At 31.3% G+C, this 20669-nt stretch overlaps 1 pseudogene; it reads left to right on the top strand.

The window, feature by feature from the left end:
• The window catches only part of LOC146997223 (cullin-5-like), a 70441-nt pseudogene that overhangs the window by 36070 nt on the left and 13702 nt on the right, over nucleotides 1-20669 (top strand).

Genomic DNA, 20669 nt, shown 5'->3' with positions numbered 1-20669 from the left:
AAACGAAGGACCATATAATCTGATCCCTAAAGATCCTTCACCTTCGGACCTGTCAAAAATGAAAACTGCAATCAAATTTTCACGAATCATTTCAAGCAACTTAAAACATTCGCTTATCTCATCTGTTGCGAATTTTGCCAGATTATATGCTCTTCCCAAAATTCATAAAAGTGGTATTCCTTTCTGCCCTATTGTATCAAACTCAGGTACTGCCTCATATCCATTAGCTAAATATTTAGTTTCTAGATTTTCAACTCTATTAGACAATAACATTTACACAATAAAAAATTCAATAGAGTTTGTAAAAAAGGTTAAAACATTTCTCCTAGAAATTTACTCATGGTTTCTTTTGATGTAAAATCATTATTCACCAATGTTCCAGTGGAAGGTGCATTAAGATGTCTAGAAACCAGATTTCGTGAATTTCATTTGTCTTGCATCGAAATTGATGAGCTAATTTCTCTCACTCAACTCTGTTTGAAACAAACACATTTTGTTTTCCAAAATAAATATTACGAGCAAACTGAGGGATTAGCCATGGAAAGCCCCCTCACTCCCATCCTGGCTGATATCTACATGCATTATTAGGAATCAAAATTGTTTGAAACATTAAACTTCCCGGCATGGTTCCATTACGTAGACGATACTTTTACCCTGTTTGAAGGTAATAAAGATGATTTAAATAAAGTTCTTTCAACAATGAATTCTATTGATCTTGCTATTCAATTCACTTTTGAATTTGAGACTTGCAATTCTCTTCTGTTTCTCGACATTCTGGTCACACATAACACATCCAATTTCAGTACTACGGTTTACCGTAAACCTTCTTCGGTTTCCCTTCTACCACACTTTAAATCATGTCATCCGACTAAACAAAAGTTAGCTTCATTTTATTCCTATGTTTTCCGTGCTCTTCAAGCTTGCTCCTCCAAACTATCCCTTGATAAAGAACTAAATTATTTAAAAGCAATAGCTATTGACAGGGGCTTTTCACCTAACATTATTAATCAAGCAGTTAAAAAATTCTCATCTCAACACACTAAAAGGCACACTCTTGTTTTAGGAGATTATAAAAATTCTGTTGTCATTCGCTTCTTTCCATCAATTAGCTATAAAGTTGCACATATTTTGCAGAAATTTAACTTTTGGGTTGTTTATTCTCCCATCAATAAAATTCCGAGTTCCATACTCCAAGACCCCATTCTGTATATGAATTCCTGGTGTATTTATAGGATTCCTTGCCAGTGTGGTATTACATTGGCCAAACTAATAGAGCCTTAAAATTTCGCGTCAAGGAACATGAGTCATATGTTAGAAAAAAGGAAACACAGAAGTCTTCTGTTGCTCAACATTGTTGGTCCGAAAATCACACTTTCAATTTTTCTGCTGCCAAAATTATTCAAAAAACATCTTCCATTCGAGAAATGGATTTTCTAGAAGCATTTCACATTAAAAAAAAACCTTTCTGTTCTAGTTAATGATCCTAATTCCAATCCATCTTTGCCTTTGGCCTTTAAAGAAATTATGTTTTAGTTCTGGTTTCATCAACAGATGGCGCCACTTGCTTATTCTTGTCCAGGCTTTCTTATCATATCTAATCATTATTTCCTATCTTGTTCATTTGCGGTTTTGCAGCTGAGGATGGTGGTTCGGTAGAACCATCGAAACTAGTCCTGTGAAAATTTTGAAAATATAACGCTGATTTTTGTTGTTTGACTTCTGAATTGATATTTATTACTTAAATCCTAATCAGAGGTAATAGTTGGGTGGCTACGGTAAGAAATTTAATGTAAATATGTACAAAGATTTTGTTTCTTTTCCTTTTCAATTATTAATATTTTACTGGCAAATTTTCTTGCTTAAAATGGGGCTTTTTAGTTTCAGAAACATTTTGTACCCCAATTATATGAAGACTTTTATCTTTTTAAATATATTTTTTCTTTTCCTCAACTTTGAGCCAGTACTACTTTCACAATTTTAAGATTTTACAGAAGACAGCATTTTTAGAGTTTCTTAACGGTGCCACTTTGAACTTTGGTGGTCACCCTTCCCTGTGGTAGTAAATTTCACGACCGCACCCACATTTGACTTCCCCACAAACAGAGTTTAACAGGAGAGGTTTATTTGAACACACGTTTAAATACTTAGCTCTGCTGTTAGAGACTGAACCTCATTGCATACTTTTTCCAAGAACTACCATCTTTGGGTTCTTCAGAGCCACTCTGAATTCTACAAGAAACTCAGTTTGGTCATCTGAAGGATTAAGTAAATTTTCGTTTGAAGAATGTGATATGATTTCAATAAGTTTGCATTTTTTGAATTTTATATTTCATAGGTTCTTTTAATTTTATTTTTATTAGACTTTCAGTTTTTGCCGAAATGGGCTGTGCTTTGATTTTATTATTTAAGCAATCTTTATGAAGAGTTATTCGTTTTCTTGGAATTAAAAGTTTAGTTAAACATAATCAGGGAACACTCATTTTTAGAATATTGTTTAAATAACTATTTGTTTTAAAATACACTTACATTGTGATCTGTCTTTATATTTCAATTTGAATTTCAGATATACATATAATGATTTTAGCCCCCCTTTTTTTTGAATAATCATTTTACATTATGTAATGTTCAGATTCACTTTTTTTGGTTTAATATGAGTTTGTATGTATTATAAATTTCCTTCTTTTGTCGGTTTTTGATCTCAAATTTACCAGAAGAACAAAACGCATTTTCGAAGCATATTAATTAACTTTTATGAAGCTTTTATTCATTTTCCCCTGATGAGTTCTGAATTAAAGTTTGAATAATGGGAGATTAATTTTTATGCTCTTGTATACACTGTTTTGCAAAAAAAAAAAAAAAAAAAAAAAAAAAAATTGAAGCACCATAAAGGAAGTGGTTGTTTTTGATAAAATTGAATATGTGTATGGCTCATACACAGATAATAAAAGGATTAAAAAATCAAGGTCATAATACTTGTTCACGGCTCACAATCACGCATTGAGTGTTCAAATTAGTAGCTAGTCAACTGTTTGAACCGCCCTGGCGGCAATGCATGCTTGAATTTGTTGAGGCAATGAGTGGTAGAGGCTCCTAATGTCATTCTGCGACACATTCTGCCAGGCATTCACCAGTTGTCGCTCCAGATATGCAATATTTTGTGGTGCCCGAATCTGGCGGCCTATCATGTCCCAGACATGCTCGATTGGTAAAAGGCCTGGTGACCTTGCTGGCCAAGGAAGAGTATCAGCTACGCAGAGACAGTCCAGAGATATGCGAGTGGTATGTAGCCTGGCATTATCTTGTTGGAAAATGGCCCCAGGACAACGGGCCATGAAGGGTAATGCAACCGGCCTCAGGATGGTATCAACATATCATTGAGCTGTTAAAGATGTACGGAGGATGACTAAAGATGACCTGCTTTCATAAGAAACTCCCACTCTCCAGACAACTCTGCCGATGTTGTGGGGTCAAAGGCAAACGTCTTAAAGGCCTCTGTGAGCGTAACCCTGCCTCAGACAAGGGCCATGAGATGGAGGGCGGTACCATGGAAGTTATAGACATGGCTGTAGTGCATTGAATGGTCGACAGTGATACCATTGGGGCAGTTTGAACCTGGTATCTTGCCTTGCATTTGTGATTCTTGTCCTTCCAGAGCCTTCATTTCGTCGGCAATTTCCTTGTAGCAAGCATTGCTGCCACCATCTTTGCACAGCAGTGTGTGTACGCTGCAGGTGGCTGCCTGTTGCTCGCTGTGACCACCCAGCTTCATACAACCCTACAATGGGACCACATTTTAAGTCGTTTAGTTGTCTGTAAGATCTTCGAATCATCGTAATGGCATTTTTAGTTGCTTCTTGAAGGAATTACAAGGGCAGCAACAAAGAAAGATAAATTTTCCTCCTCTGTTACTGGTTTTATACTTTGCAAATTGCTCACTAGAAACGCGGGCTATGATCGCAATTCCTGTTTGCCTTGAAACTTTGATCATTTGCATGTTCGATCAAGATGTTTTTGTATACCAAATTTCATCATGATTGCAAAAGTCTTTTTTGGTGCTTCGATTTTTTTTTTTTTTTTCTTCTAAAGAGTGTATATTTTCCCTTTTTACATTTTTAGAATTCAAGTTTTATACTACTGTGATAATTTTTTATTTTGAAATGTTTTGATTTTATGTTTAACCCCTTTAAAAGGATGCAGTTATTAATATTGTCCAGGATTACCTTGCTTTGACTCCAATTTACTTTTAACTTTATTTTAAATATATATATATATATATATATATATATATATATATATATATGACCCTCTTACCTGGCTCAGTGATCTCTGCTTTTTATTCTTATATGTTGAGAAATTTTGCATTTTTTGCTTTAAAAGTGACTGAATAATGTTGTTATATTCTGGCTTATGCCCTTTAGTCAGTGTGCATGCAATAGTTGTAGAATTATCAACAATTTAAAATTTAAGTGATGTTAAGCCTAATGAGGCTGCAATTCGTTTACATCTGAAGCTCTTAGTAGAATAGTGAATTAAATCAGTTGGTGCACCAACTTAAGTTTCTTTTTGTGGAGGAAGGCCAGTATTTAACTTTCAATTTTTGTATGCCGAAAATTTCTGTCCAATGGTCAAACTGCTTGTTTTGGCATAGAAACTCTAATTTTTATTGCAAAAATTGTTTTTTTAAACTGTATTTGGTACTTTAGGTTTTCTTGCATTTTACAATTTTAATGAAGATTTCTTGAGTTTTAATATATTTTTGCTATGCCATGAAATCAGAACTGAATTAATTGAATGTAAAATATATTTCTAATGAAATTTGAGGAAATGAGTTTAAGTGAAATGCAGCAAAAAATGTGTATAATTTAATAAGCCATACAAGGAAATCATTGTGGTGTTCACATCAGTTTTTTTCCTTATAAAGTTTTCTAATGATATCCTTAATTTCTTTTGGAGTGGTAAAATTTGGTATGTTCTTGGCAGTTATTTTAGTAAGCTTAATTTAGGAATTACATGATTTATCTTGTTGATGGTTAAAAAATTTACAAGATTCCAAAAGACAGCTCCAATGTAAAAAGTATAGGTTTTCTGGAAAATTTTGCAACATTTTGATGATTACAAAACACAAGAAAATTCATCGCATAAGCACAAATTTGTTCTATGACTTTTAGTTACTTATCTGGCAGCTGCAAAATATTTTTTTTAACGCCATTAGGTTTATTCATAAAGAAGTTAATGACTTCTGTTTTACAGTCAACGTAGATGGCTGTCCATAGAATTTTGAAGTGATCTGAAGGGATTAAAATCTAGTAAATATAGGATAATGTCATAAAGCCCTCCAGCTGTACTCCATGCCTTTGTCTGACATTCACTGAAATCTGGGGCCCACCTGGACAGTTGGTCAGTTCTTCATGCTTTGCTTCTATTGCTGCTATAAACTGCCATTTGGAATAAATTTTCAAAATTTATTATCTGATTTAGTGGCTATAGTTCATAGTATGCAATTCATTTGCAGACTCTTTTATGCAAAGCATTACTTTTTTGGGATGTGCCCTCTGTGAGTGTTGCTAAAGGAAGTTTGTTTGGTTTACCCTGTGATCTTTTTTCTTCTTATAGTTATAGTATATTATACACTTCTTGTACACTTATGTACATTAATGAGTCATTTCAAAAAAGGAGCTTCTTTATTTCTTTTTAGCAAGGAATTACCTGCTAACTTGAGCAAGCGTATTCTTCTGTGATAAAGTATGGGGTACTCCTACGTTGCAGTGGATTTACATGCCTGATCTTCTTCAAATGATCTATACTTTTTGGAATATTTAGTCTGTCTATTAGTTCCTGAATTGTATCATGTAAACTTAAGCAATAGCTTCTTTTATAGGTCCTTGTTTACTGTGCATGGTTGTCCAGAGCATGCACCATGCCCGAAGCTGAAATTTCGGTTTTTAGGTGTTTCAAAGCAGCTTCAAACTGTGGGTTTAAAAACAGCATTTTTTCTACATACATCACAAATTTGACTAGCCATTAAAATAACTTTTTTTTTTTTTTTTTTTTTTTTTTTTTTTTAAACTAAAAGAACATAATATGACAAAAATGAATTTTTAAGTTCTCAATTCTTAGCACTGTACTGAACAAAATTTATGCCAAAACAGACTCTAGAATTATACAGCGTGAGTGGAAGAGACTGTGTTTAAACATCTGCTTGAATCAAGGTCATTTTTTATCAGTGGTAACAAAATAATTACAAGAAAATACACTTCAGTTTGAAAATCGAGAGAAATTTACACACGATACAATAGTTTCTTATGATTTGAGACTATGAATTATGCCAAGTCACTTTAAAAAATTTAAAAGGTTATTTATTTTCTCAAGCAACTAGCATTGTGTTTATGCATGGAAAAAAAAAATCAGAATTATAGATCTTATTTGTGGAGGATATAAATTTTTAAAAGTATTTTGGTGTTTGAAACTGAACCATAAAATAAAGTTCATTTGTTATTATATAGCATCTGTTTTAAATTTCTGTTTATTTATTTACTATTATATTTCTGGTGTGTTTATTTTTACAGGACTTTGAAAAATATGTAGAACAATTATTAAAATTATTTGCAAGGTTTAGCAAGCTAGTCAAGGAAGCATTTAATGACGATCCTAGATTTTTAACATCAAGAGATAAGGTATTGCTCATATTTATGTTATAACTGAGATATTTACCATATAGCATGTTCTAGTTAAAATCAAATTTAACAGAAATATTTCAATGGGAAAAATATATTTATGTATTTCTTAAAAGTAAAAGTAAAAAAAAAAAAAAAAAAAAAATGTTCTTGTGGTATTCCTGTAATTTCAGCAAATATTCCATCAGCTTTAACTCATTCACATCGAAGTCACCCGAAACGTCTGACCATTCAGATATAAGCAGGTTGCTCAAATGTCTGAATACATTTCTACCTGGTGCTTTTCTTCATCATGTTAGTGCATGCCGCATTGGTTTCGGGAGTTGTTAAATGACATACCAACCATTCTTTTGAAGCTATTAAGTAGCTCTGTTATTTGAATTGTGCCTTTGCTCTTCTTTATGTATTGTCAATGTTTCACTATTGATGCTTTCAACTGCAGTCGTGTCCCAAGGGAAAACTGCACGCTGGGTGAAACCACACAAGAGAGTAATCGCTTCACTTAAAAAAGTAAGCTATTGCTAATGCTGTAGCATTCTACTTTGAATGGGAAAAGAAAATCCATTCCAACAAAAATTTGTATATACAGGCATTTCAGATGTTTGAGAGAAACAGATTTGGGTCTCTATCGATGCGAAAGAGTTAATAGGTGTATAGTAAATAATAATAATAATAATAATAATTAGTATTTTGTTTTATTTGTTTAAGAATATTTCATTCACAGGCTTTTAAGGAAGTTGTTAACGATACATCTGTTTTCTGCTTAGAGTGGTCTACAAAGCAAAAAGTGTAAGATCATATGTGTTTTTCACATAAAATTCATAAATTGTTAATTTTAATGTCACATAAAAATGTACATTTTGAAGTAGCTCTGCTCACTTTGTTAGAAAATGCTATTTAATAATTTCCGAATATTAAATGTTCTTCTCTACAGGATTGGCAACAGAACTCAACCAGAATTTCGCTGTGCCGAGCTTTTAGCTAATTATTGTGATGTGCTGCTTAGGAAAACCTCTCTCACCAAAAAATTGACATCAGATGAAGTTGATAAAAAATTAAAAGGAGTGGTATGTATTTATATTTTCTGCTATCAGTAGTTAGGTATAAAATATAATTGACAGATTTAAATGTTTTAAGTTACAGTTCTATGTAATATATATGTATGCATTACATAACTATACCAAATTTTTGTTAGTTAATGTAAAATTTGATGAAAATAATTTTTTTATTTTAAATTAATACTTAATTTTCAAATTAATGCATGAGATTTGTTTTTTTCCCCATTGGGTGGACACATACTTATTAAGCATTGGTTGAGAATGGCTGAGCATATCACTCATTTAGCTATTTCATCCTCAGAAGTATTGTCCATGGGTATTCAATATTGTACCCCAGTAAAGGGGAATTGACAAACATCCATATCTTCTCCAGGAATCGAATTCAGGTCCTATAATATGGCATTTGCACTGCTAACCACTTTAAAGAACAACAGGGAATAAACTTAAGATTTCATAAAAACTGGAATTCTCTTCTTTTCTTTAATTATTCAATATCTTATGAAAATGCGTTTATTTATTACAGAGGGTGTTTACACATTTTTAGAATAATTTTTGGGCCATTTAATTTATGTTTAAAATGTGAAGAGTATTTTTTTAAATGTTCGATCTGATAGCCTTTTTACTGGACTGTAAGTCTGGGTCATGATTTCTATGATGGAAGGGCTCTTCTGATTTCCATGATAGAAAGACTCTCCATAAAATTTTGGCAGTATTGATCTCCATTCCTGTTCCACTTCTTCCAGGGTTCATCAATTGTGGTGGGTAGCACTTACAAAGAGCTCATTTTGAGACACTAGATACACAGTAGTCCATAGGTCAGGGAACTTTGTTCGAATACGTTAAAAAGGTATATACAGTATGAAGTCCATAATCCGGACTCATCAGGACTTCATCCGGATTAGGGGTTTTTCCGGATCATAAGATCATCAATTTAAATCTGGTAAGATTGCATACAGAAATTACACAATTAAAAATATGAAACTGTAATTTATGAAATAAAGAGCAATTATGATCTAAAGGGTATCAAAATTTACAAAAAAAAGCTTAATATTTATTTGTTTACTGTGTTAAACATTTCTTTCAATGTAAGTTGTTTAAGTTGGTTTGTTTTTTGTGCCAATACTTTCTTTTTAATTCTATAAACAGACATAATTTCTTGTTCAGTTACAAAGTTCCACTGCTCAAGTCCTGTAATTGTTGTGTTGCGAATACCGACTAACTTATCAATCGAAATTTTTTTGTTTTCAATAACCTCTCTGTCACTTTCTTCACTATCAGAAGCGGTATTTTCTGGATCTAGAACCATACTACAGATTTCGCTGTCCATTAATTGATTGATAATTGGGGCATTGTCGTCCCAATGAAAAACTTCTGTTATATCATCTTCATTTATTATCGCTTCTCCACATTTCTTTACAAAATCCAATAACTGGAAAATTTCACCTTTACTTTGCGATGTCCGAATACCTTCAAATTCGCGGCTATGAATGACCATGAAATATGGTCACCATGAAATATGGTAGCTGGCCATAAGTTATGCCAAGCATTTTTTAATGTGTCTGGAGACACATCCTCCCAACGTGCATGCGCAAACGAGCAATAACGAGCATGCATAAAGCATACAAAAAAAGTTTTTGGATTTTGAGGTCTGGATTATAGATCATTCCGGATAATGGACGTCCGGATTACGGACTTTGTACTATATGTATATATGATCGGTCTTCATTTTTTCAAGAAATTCTGTGGTACTTTTCAAAGTATGACTTTGTCTTGATAAATTCTTCTTGCTTTGTCTTGATAAATTCTTACGCTTTGAAAGTCACTGGCATAAAGAAATGGAATTTCTATTGTCAATATCGGTCATAAAACTTTCTCTTGATAGTGAATTAATGTTGAAATTTTTTTCTGCTCTTCTTATTTTTATTTTCCTACTGTAAAAGAATCCTGCGGCAATCATAAAGCCATTACAGAAACTTAATTATGCATTGACGGAACTAAGTTTATGGTTTCTTTTTCTCTTCCTTTTCAGTATCAAATAAAACATTTTTTTAGTTGTTGCCATCATTTAGGTAAAACCATGCTTCAGCAAAGGTCGCAATGTATTTTCATTTATGTCCTGCTAAATAGTTTTCATACAGGGTTCTGCAAGCTGTTGTGTCTTGAGCCACATGCCTTGGCGAAAGCTGGTGAACATTATGCTTTTTAGATTTTTTAAAGTTGTAAGTCTTGGTTTGTTGTTTTATTTATTGTTGGTACGGATGTATTTAAAGATTTTACAATTGATTTCTGCATCGTCGGATTTTCTCTGGTTACTAATGATTTAACTATAGAAACAGGAGTATGTACCTTTTTTGAATATTTGCTTGAAGTTTTTTCAATGCAGAAGTAATAATTGACGGTTTTTTTCATGTCCAATGAATAATGTTGCTTATTTTGCTCTTAGAAAATATAATAGCATACATTGCTCTAAGCTTCATAATTACAGAATAAGAATAAACTTGAGAGGCATTAGAAACAGTATGTACCTTTTTTTTGGTATTCATTTGGAACCTTCTTTCCATGTAGAAGGTCCATTGATGGTTTTTCCTTTTCTGAAGAATAATATTGCTTATTTTCCACTTAGAAATTGTAATGTGATTCATTTCACCGTGTTTCTGAATTACGGAATAGGAATATTACTCTTCGGAAAGCGCAAAAACATATTCCTCGGTCCACAATTTGTTTGCAAGCAACGTTTTGAAAGAAAAATTTAAAAAAAAAAAAAAAAAAATCAAACCATTTTTCTCGTTTCAATGAATAATTTGTGGCCTCAAATTTTTACTGCAAAACATTTGTTTTTCTTCAATTCTTTATTTAAATTATTTTGAAAATGTGTAAACACCCTCTTTATTATTCAGTAATGAATATTTAAGTTACCACCAATTAATATTACCATATAATATGATTAATATCTGTTAAAAGTATCAGTTATTGAATTATGTCATCAGTCATTCCTAATTAAATAATTAGAACTAAAACTGGCATGTTTTTTTGGGGGGGGTACTCAAAAACATAATATTGTCCATTTTGCCATTCTGACGAAGTTTTCATTTAATTTTTTAAAAAATAAAAATTTTTTGTGTGATCTGTTTTATAGAAAAAGTAAATATTCAAGAATCAATTATATTACACATAGTTTGGATAATTTTACTGTTATAAAAAATATGCATTAACTTTTATAAAGATAAGAATTTTAAAAAAAATTAAAACTTTTATGTTGGTTGAAAACATGGGAAAAAAGTAGATCCAAAATTGTAAATATTGTCCATTTTGCCATCCTGATGAAGTTTTCATTTCATTGTTTAAAAAATATGAAATTTTTTTTGATCTGTTTTATAGAAAAACTAAATATTCAAGAATCAATTGTATTACACATATTTTGGATAATTTTACTGTTATCAAAAATATGCATTCATTTTTATAGAGATAAGAATTTTTAAAACAATTTAAACTTTTATGTTGGTTGAAAACATATATATAAAAAAAAAGTAGATCCAAAATTGTATGTATTAGATACATTTTGATTCTTCTGTCATATGATCTAAAACTGGTGTCTCCAAACATTTTAGCCAGTAGGCCATATTGGCTCTTTCACAAAGCTACGATCCAGTTAATTCATCATACCACTGTAATGAACAGCATTTATAATGAACAGCATTTATGAGGAACAGCATACATGTTTTTAAATGAGGGAGTGAGATTTTTGTGATTGGATTTATGTGCTATGATCTTATGAAAAGTCTTGTTTTTTAGACATTTATGCAGTTTCACCTAATATAAATTTCTTAAAGCTGTTTTTAAACATTTTCAAAAATATATTTTTGTCCCAGAATATTACAGATTTCTTTATGTACTTTACTTTTCAGTAGTTTTATCTCCCCATTGTCACAATTTATCAGTGTATTTTATTTACACTTTTCTCTGAGGCAAACTTTCTCTCATAAGTATTTTATATTTTGGGTAAGTTTTGTGTGAAAAAAACATCTCCAAGATTAAAATAAATTACTACATAAAAAGAACAAAAATTAAGTTTTAAATAAAATCACTACTGAAAATTTCTATGAACCGACCTAGCATAGTACTATAAAAGTTAGAAAGATAACACACGAAACCTTTAAGTAAGTGCGAAGTATTGTAATTGTAAAAAATTTAGGATATCATGTTTTAATGAAAATATCCATTTTGACCTCTCTTCAATCTATTTAAATGATTTTTTGTGTACGCACGCACAGAATAAAGAGACTCTTTCTCCCAAAATGGATTTAGGAGAGATTTTTTTCATGATGTCTGTACGTATGTATCTTGCAAAATTCAAAAACAAGTAGTCTTAAATTCTCTATATGGCACTGCTATAACATTTAGTTGTGCACCTCCCTTTTTGATTGCAATCTGCTGCATCAAAAGTCTCTCTCTCTATATATATGTATATATATACGCACTCTGTTACCTGGCTCGATGAGCTCATTTTTTTTATTCTTATATGTTTGTAAATTGTGCATCTTTTTCCTTTAAAAGTCACTGAATTATGGTGTTCTTGTATTTCGGGTCAGGTTTTTATTACTTTAGTTAATCTGCATGCAATAATTGTAGAATTATCAACAATTTAAAAGTTGTTTAAGTGCTACGAAGCCTAATGAATGTGCCATTTGTTTACAATTTAAACTCTTGCTTTGTTTGAAGTTGTTTTGAGTTTTTATGTATTTTTGCCTTGTCGCAAAGTGAGTGAGAAATATATCTCTAATGGAATTCAAGGAAATAAGTTTAAATGAAATGCAGCAAAAAATGTGTATAATTTAAAGGACATATGAGGAGGTCATGCATGTCCATGTGAGATTTTTTATACATACAGTGTTACAGTATTTCACTCATTGTAAATTTAGAAATGTTTGTATAATATGTTTTACAAAGAATGTGCATGATAGGCAATGTATTTCTGGATTGGCTGTTATACGAAACAGTTATTGCATATTCTATTTGTAATTTAAAATTTTATAACATTATTTTAAAGAAATCCCTAGTGGTCCAGATCGTTAGTGCTCACGGGCCAGATTTGGCCCTCAGGCCATAGTTTGGAGACCCATGATCTAAAAGAGAGCTGACCTAGTCCATGCTACTGGTGGATTGTGATCATGCTTAATCATTAGCCTTACGTATTACATTGTTATTTGTATTTTTCTTATACATCAATCGATAATATCACCTAGTTAAAAGCATATCATCATGTTCTTAACCCTCCAAACATTACAGATTTTGAAGCATTAGAAATTTCAGAGTTTTCCGAAATGTCATAAATATATTTTCTTTCTTATAATTCTAGAATGACTCTCTCACTTTGTACCTTGAATCCTTTCCTTCCAATACACATGCAATCCAAAATTAGATTCATCTGGCAGAAAATTTCAGTTATAATAAGTGGTAAAGCCATCCTTGAATATGGAATTTTACATCCATAACTCTGAAGGGTTAAAATGATTAGACAGCATCTAGAATGAACATTTCACATTTTTTATGCATTGTGTAATGCTCTTCTTTTTGGAAATCACTTTTTATATGCTTAACTTCAATAATTTTTTTAATCTATTTTATGTTTTTCTTCCAACCAGAGCAGTTTATTGTTCCAAGTAAGATTATTCCTTAAGTTCTCTGCAAGTTGTAGGAAAACTGTTGTATGGCTTGCTGTTGAGATTTGTGGAGGAAGCCATTCTTTCCTTCCTAAAACTATTTTGTTTACATTTCCTTTTGATTCATTAATCTGTACAAACCCATGTATACTAACTCTCAATGCTTACTATCTTTTATTTCCAAAAATCATAAGAGGAAAAATATTTAGATCTTATAGATTTATCTCTTTACAAGTTTATAAACTTTTATAAAAAATATGTTTTATGTGTCCATGAAATATCTTTTAATTATGCATATTTTCTGTAATTATTAGAAAAATTATGTTCAATAAAAGTATTGTTTCTGCTAGATTTATGTACTATAATGAAACAATAATAAGTTTGTGTGTTAGCATTCTGATTGTAGGTGTAGGCATCTGTACAGTTAATCCAAATGCTTTATTTAATTGAAATTTTACATGCTGCATATATAAATATTTTTAGGTAGAGTCTTGAAATTTCACTTTTAAGGTTGATGTAGGTAATAAAAAAAGATAATTTTTAAAAGATAATAAAAAATGAAAAGTTTACCAACAGTAAGGCCCCTGCAGGCTAATTTATTAATTAAAGATATTATCAGAACTTAATATTATCAGATTTGTAGAAATGGTTTCCTGGTTTTTAAATATTGATTACTCTGAACTAATATTTGAAGCAGAAAGATGCTTAAAGCCGATTGAAATGATACTGTTGTTAAAATTAAAATTCATATGTACACATGTTCATCTCTCCGATTTATTTCTTCAGCTTTTAGTTTTGAAGTATGTTCAAAATAAGGATATTTTCATGAGGTATTACAAATCTCATCTCACAAGACGTCTCATTCTCGAGTCTTCAGCTGACAGTGAGAAAGACAAAATTATGGTTGAATGGTTAAGAGTAAGTAAAGTTTTAAATTTTTATCTTGATATGAGTTTTATAATATATAAAATTCTGCTTATTATTAACCTTTATTTATTTATTTATTTATCCCCTCACACCAAAGGATGTTGGTATGCCTGCTGATTATGTAAACAAATTAGCAAGGATGTTTCAAGATGTAAACATTAACAAAGATGTTAATCAGCACTTTAAAGATCTTCATTGAAATAGTGGTTCTTGGGTTGGTAAGTTACAAATTTTTGTCACTTTTTTAAGGTGATAAGGTGCTTTATATCCATGCTTCTTAACATTTTATGTGTACTCCTTAGGAATATGTCTGTAATTCGTTTACTTTTTATATGGTTATATAAAATAATAATGTGTATTGTATTAATGGGAATGTTATATATAATTATACCAGTATCCATTTTGAACAATCAGCTATTAAGAATGGTCATTATAGTAATAGGCCTCGTATATTTCAAATAGGTAAAATTTTATTGTTAATTTGTTTCTGGTGAATTTTGGCTCAGGGAGGGAGGAGAAAACAATTACAGACATAATGAGTATTATGCTTAAAATAAACATAAAAAAGTTTGTATCACCAATTTATCATTAATGACATTGAGTTGTCAAACTTAAATGCATTTACTTGAGACATCACTACCAAAATGGGTTAGAGCTTATTTCTTTAGCAACAGACAGCTATAGACGTCCTATTAAGAGATATTCTTGTGGTAGACAGACAGAATGTGCACACACACATGATACGTTTTTTATTTGCACATCTAAAATATGTATATCCAGAAATATATAAAATTTTCATCATGGTAGCTTCTGTAATTTTAACATTCCTATACATTAAAAACTGGCTTATCATTTAATTCTGTTTTATGTATGAAGATACTGTTCAAGAAATAATTTTATTAAACAGTAAGACTGAAAATTTGGTCAGACTTTTTGAATTAATCTTTCTATAATTTTTCATTAAAGAAACATTGATTTTTTTTATATGGCTGGTTAAAAGAGCTAAAGAAAAGAAATGTCTTATTCATTTACTGCTTGTGAATGGTACAGCAATATCAGAAACCCTTGGGATTGGGGCATGACACAGCAGTCAGTTCCCATACATATGATGCCACATTGCTTGTAGCATTACCTACTGTTTGCAAAGTGGCTATCGTTCTGTTTTCTTTAATGGTTTATAGCAGGGGTTCTCAACCAGTGGTACACGTACCACTGGTGGTATGCAAGAGAAAAATAGGGGGTATGCAAAGAAGCTAAGTATTTTTAACTATTAAATTCAAAAATTAAAACCCCAACATCCTAGTTGAGTTTTTTTTCTCTAACACTTGTAAATTTATGCAAGAGTGGTGGTGTAGTAGTATTTTGTAGTGGTGGTACTAAAGGTTTTCAATTTTTGTTTAGATGGTACGCACTCATCAAAAGGTTGAGAACCGCTGGTTTATAGTAGAGACCAGGGGTTGGCCTGTGAGCCAAATCTGACCTGCAGCCTGCTTTAATACAGCCCATAGCTTAATATTGTATTTAAATAAAAAAATTTTAATGCAGCTGCCAGTAATTGGGTTGAGAAGTTCTAAAAAATAACTATTGGGATCACATCTTTGCATTTATAATCTGCCGTTGCCATAGAACAAATGTTGCCAGTTTTCTCAATTTTTCTTTAGTAGTACATGTTGTATTGTTTGTCATGTCTTTTGGTGTTTAGTGATTATCAGCACTCTGTGTTGTTTTATTATTTTCATTTTATTTTACTTATTACCAACTACTCTCATTTCACTCTCAAGACCTTGGAAAAGTGGAGGTAAAAGGTGGAAAGTGAAATTTGATAGTTGTGGTATTAAAGCAGAATGAATATTTGGCTATGAAATTAAATGATAAAGTATTGTGTTTATTGCATAATATAATAGCTCTGTGAAAAGCGTAGTTCCTTCTGTGAAATATATATCCTTACCAAACTAAGCACTCAAAACAATATTTAAAGTTCACAGAAAATGAATGATTGTTAAAACTGGAATGTTTAAAATAGAGTGCTTCATTACAATATGATTTATTTGCAAAATTAAAAATTTATAATGAAGCAGTAAGTAACTTACGAACAACTCATTTATAAGCTGCCAAAAAAGAAAAAAAAAATCGGAAGGCCTTCAGATTTTACTTTACGCCCAAAGAAGCTTTTTTTTAACGTTTTCTGTGTTACCTGTATTTGCTAAATATCATGTTCGTGAAGAACTTGAACCATTAAATTCAGTTTAATGGTTCAAGTTCAATTCAGTTTAATGGCAGTATTGCAAAATAATTTTGAAATGAGTATATCTTTGGAATTTCTGATACACAGTCTCATGCCCTGGAGATAAAATTTTTTCCCCCATACAGTGTTGCCATTGCTTGCTTCGAAATCATTGAGTTTGTTAATACAAAGTTCGTTAAAGTTTTACAAAGTATGAAATAGATAATAAAACAAATTCCAAATTCGGGCTTCCAGATGCCCATATTCAGGTGGAAACTTCTGTTATTCAAAATTTGATGGCTCTAGGTATCGTTGTTTTATCATAGTGCAAGAAACATATATACATTTATGCAAATTCTTCATTATTTAATTTCTTTAAATATAATACAGGGCTCTAATATTTTGTGGTAGCAATTTGAAAAGTAAACTGACTTCAACGTAAAAGGCCAAAAGGCTAATGCCCTGTGGGATAAAAAGAGATAAAAAAGATAAGAAAAAGGAAAAAAAATATGTTTTGATGATGAATTTATTAAATCATGTTTGTTTGTGATAGCTGAAGAAATGTGCCCAGAGGAAATGCATTTGTTTTGATCTGCCAGCCATTCGACGAGAACTGTTAAAAGAGTTGAGCACATTATTAACTGCATTAATAGTCAATTAAAAGACAAAGCAAAAATTTTCATTTTTGTTGGCTGTTGATGTATTGAAAGACTTTAGTGACACAACCAGATTGCTGCTGTTTATTCAAGGAATCAATATTGAGGTGACCTAAGAATTAGCTTCTGTGAATGATCTGCATGGAACAATTACTGGGAAAGATATCTTCAGGGAAGTTGAGAAAACACTAACACAGTTTGTAGTGAAATGAGTTAAAATGTATCACAATTGATGTAGGATGGGAAAGTATTAGTTGGATAATTGTGAAGAAGCTAAATGTTAAACATATCTGGGTAAAATCCTTGTATTATTTATTTGCGTACTGTTTGCGAGAAACACTTCAATCTGTCATGTCTCATTGAACTAGTTGTGTAAGCTATTTTATTCACTTTCATCATCAGTTTCATGATTTGTTTATTAAAGCTAACAAAGTGAAAGGTTATGATTTGCTCTACCATACAGTAGTTTGATGTGTTAGCAATGGAAAATTTTTTTTTGAGACTTTTGAAATAATTGAAATTTTTCGAAATGAGAAAAAGTGTCCAACCACTATTATAGAACATTGAATAACTATAGAAATTATGATTTCTTACAGATATCGTGGGATAGTTTAACAAATTTAACTTCAAATTACAAGGAAAGGCTTGTAATTTAAAGTTAAATTTATTAATTTAACTGTTTGTTATTTTTTCTAATTTAAGTTAAATTTGTTATTCATTTCACGTATGGCCCAACAGCGGCCGAGCGGTAAAGTCGCTGAACACTGGTAGTTCGGTCCAAGGTTCGAATCCCGCGAACGGGCTGGCTGCATGGGTGTTTTTGTGGTTTTCTCCATATATAATGTATATACGAGCCAATCTACCCTTAGAAAGTCCTCCATGAAGGTATCCCTCTCCTTAGGCAGCCCTAGTGTGCTTATATTAGCCCTAGTGTGCTTTACCATAATTAAATACAACACAATACACCATTTCACCTATGAGCATAACTGCTATGCTCACATGTGAAATGAATTCTGTCTGTCTTATTGCTGAAAAATCACGTTAAATGAGTTTAATTGTTTTCCATACTGTAAAAGTGTGAAATCTCCATTCCCCCAAAATTTGTGACAGGTACATTTTGTGAACATAAGTTACAACAATGTTTTTTGGATCTTTTGCAAGCGCAAAGACATCTCCATATTTTAAAATCCATTTGCTTGTGCAACTGAGGACCTTCAAATGCAAGTGATTGATCTGCAGAATGATGATATGCTAAAAATGATGGTTGAAGAAATGGATCTAACTCAGTTATATAAATACCTTTCAGATGATAAATATGATCATAGGGAAACAGACTTCAGTACTGAAGATCCCGAGTTCAAATCCTGAAGAAGGCATGGATGGAAATTATCTGTCTTCTCATAGAAGGTAACAGTGTCTGCCTATTAGATGCCTCCGTAATAAAATGACCACCACTTCTGGCCTTAGTAGTGGCAAAACCCTAAAAATGGCTCGTACCCGCCATTAAAAAAAAAGAGAAAATCATATTAATGTCAATTTATATCTGTATTTGGGATTACTTACCAATGTGAAAGGAAATTTTCAAAAATGAAGTGTGTATAGTCGCAGCTCAGATCATTATTAACAGTTGGCAGTACTAACTTGGAAGTACTAACTTCGAACTTCAATATGATAAAGTATTATCTTGAAAAAAACAATTGTATTCATCACATTAGTATAAAATTTTAACTTATTCCATTATATATTTATTAATAAACAAAATTATTTTATTTATTTATGAATTTTTTTAGGGGGGTGGTGTAAATATTAGCAAAATGTGCATAACTATAAAAATATCACTTCCTAAAAAATGTTTTAAACTTTTTTTTTGAAGCCTACCCAGCCCAAAATTTTTGTGATCTGGCCCCTTGTTTTTTTTTGAAAGTTTGCCAATCTCTGGTATAGATTGTAATAGTTCAATGAACAATGTGCATGGATTCATGAATGGTGTGCATCCATCTTTTCTGATGAATCATGATTTTTCATACAGCCGCATGATAGTCATGTTTGTATTGGAACTGATTGTTGGAGTCATTTTACATTATCATATCAACTGAGCACCTGTAATTATGGTATGGGATGTGCTACAAGTCCCATTTGCATCTGTTATACATACCTAGTACTTTTTTTAGCCAATATTACATTGAAGAGATGTTAGAGCTTCCAATAGACCTAAATGTTGAGATCACTTGTGGAGTCAGCTACCAGCAAAGTAATATGTGATTGCATGCTTCACACATTTTGTGACATTGTTTCAACAGATAGCATTTTCCATATCTTTTTTAGGCAGTATGTTCAGGATATTTTTATGGATTTAAAACATCTGCTCTGTCATTGGCCAGAGGCTTGGGCAAAAATAACCACTAATAACTACAACAGATGGACTTTGGCAAAGTGTTAATGCTTCATGGATGCAATATCTTTAGTTGATACCCAGATTTAACTCCACTGTATGCCAAGTCACATAGCAGCAGTTATTGCTACCCATAATGATTATTCACAGTACTGAACTTTAGGTGTTCTGAAATGCCAAACAGCATGCAAGTTTAATCATATCATCCATGTAATTAATTTATAAAATAAATATGAGTTTTTATTTTATATGCATTATGTCACTTTCAAATCCAGCAGTTTATTTTTGTGCCTTTTTTCATGAGTTAGTTCCTGATATCAATTTATTCCACTTGTTTTCTTTATTAATAATTTTTTAAAAATATTTTTTTATAATTTTTTGTATTATTGTTCTTTTCTTCATAATACATTTTATAGGTTCTTTCAATGTGAAAATTCTTAATGCTGGTGCTTGGGCTAGAGGAAGTGAACGGATACAAGTATCATTGCCTCTAGAATTTGAAGATTTTATTCCTGAAGTAGAAGAATTTTATAGACAAAAACACAGTGGTCGTAAACTTCAGTGGTATCATCACATGTCAAATGGCACTGTAAGACTTTATTTTTTCTCCTAGTTGTATATATACAACTTTCTCACATTTACTCTGATTAGGAACAGGGATTCTAAAACTTATTTAGTTTTGTACCACATAAATAAGAATAATATATATATATATATATATACACCATTATGTACCAACATAAATATGAGAAAGTTACATATTATGTACCAGTATATGGGCCACTTTGTATTCATTTTGACCATTCATTTAAATCTTTTGTGTAAAAATTTTGCTATAAAAATAATGTAATATACCATAGTTTTTGATAAATCCTGCTTTAGAATATTGCTATTATACCAAGACTGTGCATAAATTAGAACAATATATTAGTCATAACATGTGTTACTTTTAAAATTTGTCAAGTCTATCGACTATTAAAAATATGAAAATAACAAATAATGGTATTTTAGCATATAAATATATTATAATATATTGGAGAGTTCAGACTATCTTCCATAACTGTTAATATTCAGAATG

The sequence above is a fragment of the Stegodyphus dumicola genome, chromosome 5 (assembly GCF_044657685.1).
Source record: "Stegodyphus dumicola isolate Sdum_Otavi_A_Nest chromosome 5, ASM4465768v1".
NCBI classification, from domain to species: domain Eukaryota; kingdom Metazoa; phylum Arthropoda; class Arachnida; order Araneae; family Eresidae; genus Stegodyphus; species Stegodyphus dumicola.
This window is presented reverse-complemented; position numbering and strand designations above follow the sequence as displayed.